Here is a 1,742-nt window from a genome sequence, read left to right as displayed (position 1 = left end):
TGACATGAGCCGAAGGCAGTCGCTCAACCAACTGAGCCACCCAGGCGCCCAAGAATGCATTTTCTGAAACTGGTCCTGTCCACAGGCAGAATGGGCTTTTCCTTCTGCCTCCTCCTCACCAGCTTGTGCTCTCTCTTGATCACTCTTTCTCTCATAAACAAACAAACAAACAAACAAACAAATAAAAGCTTTAAAGAAAAAAAGAAGAATGGCTTCAGGTAATAGGAGAAAACAAATTACACCGGCAAATATACCAAGTTAGTCCAAAGTAACTCAAAGAAAGGAAACCTTAACATCGACAACATTGACACTTGTAATATCTCAACATTTATTTTAATTGTGTACATTAATCTGGGTTAAGCAAATATGATTAAAACACTAGACAATTAAAAAGAAGCAAAAATATAATGCAACCACATCTCTTAAATCTGTAGAATTCTGTGCCTTTTTAGACATGAAAGAGGCTGTTCTGAATAGAAAATCAATGTTGATTTTACAAGCTTTCTTTCAATTTCTTGCATATTGACTCTAAAACCCCTTTAAAGGCTAAGTGTATCTTAAAGGTGGAGAAGGCAGCCTATTTTGGACCTCTTTATCCTGTACTCCATCAACTGACTCAGGGTTGGTATGTCCCACAATATGGAGCAGCCTTTCTTTCTCTTTTACTCATTCACTCAGCACCTATGTATCAGTGCCTCCTAAGAGCCAAGTCCTACACTTGAGGAACACCAGCTCACATTTCGTGTTGGTACATGACATATTGTACAACGTTTCCCCTCCAGTGCAAATCTAATGCACAGCTATGCAAATCAATGGGGCATTCCCCTCTGATCATCTGGTGGGAAGACAAATCCACCACCCAGTGTGCACAGGACTCACAAACTGGAGAGAGGTGGAGACATTTTCTAATCAAACCAAGAGAAGAGACCTTCATTTGTTCATCCGAAAAACTCGCAGGTTGTTCCTTCTCTCAAGGACCTTACACAGGGATGTTGGTCCCAAGGGCAGAGAAACTTAAGAGTCATGGATGGGCCTGCAATCTGTTTAGACAACCAACATGTTTCTGCGTTCCAGGCACCTGGGACCCAGTAGCTGTTGCTATCTCGGGATAGTCTGTAGTGAAAAATAAGTTACTGAAGGCCCTGGGCTCAGATCAGTTAGCTTACTGGGGTTTCCCTGCATTGACAAGCTCTTCTTTGGGAAGGTCTGTGAGTCAAATCTCTATCCAGTAGAGAAATCTGACTTAGTTCAGAGTTGTTTTCATGGAAAGGGGAAGAGAGGGAGGGCGGGCCGTTTGGCATTTGTGGTACTTTGTGGGGAGACCTAGGATGCCCGGAGAAGCATGATTTAATACTTTTCTGTCTTTGTAAGAAGAGTATGCCTCAGGGGAGGCCTGTGGAGGGCAGTGCTACCTGGCAAAATGAGATACACATAGTGCCCAATACACAGTCACTACTAAATCAGTGCTTGGTATTGTGCTCACTGTTACTGAAGAGAACATGGGTTCTGGAGAGAGACAGCAATGGATCCAAACAGTGCAATGACCACCTTCTGAGCCTCAATATCTTCATCTGTAAATTGGGAACAAGAATACCCTCTGCATAGGATTAGTATGAGAATCAATGCCATCCCTTTGTGACAATGCCTGGTATGCAGTGAGGCCTTGAGAAATGTTAACCACTTTCCTCTGTTCTTCATCTGGCTGGAGTCTATACACCCTAAAACCTACGTTAGAAGATTTC

This window comes from Mustela erminea, chromosome X (assembly GCF_009829155.1).
Source record: "Mustela erminea isolate mMusErm1 chromosome X, mMusErm1.Pri, whole genome shotgun sequence".
Taxonomy (NCBI): Eukaryota; Metazoa; Chordata; class Mammalia; order Carnivora; family Mustelidae; genus Mustela; species Mustela erminea.
This window is presented reverse-complemented; position numbering follows the sequence as displayed.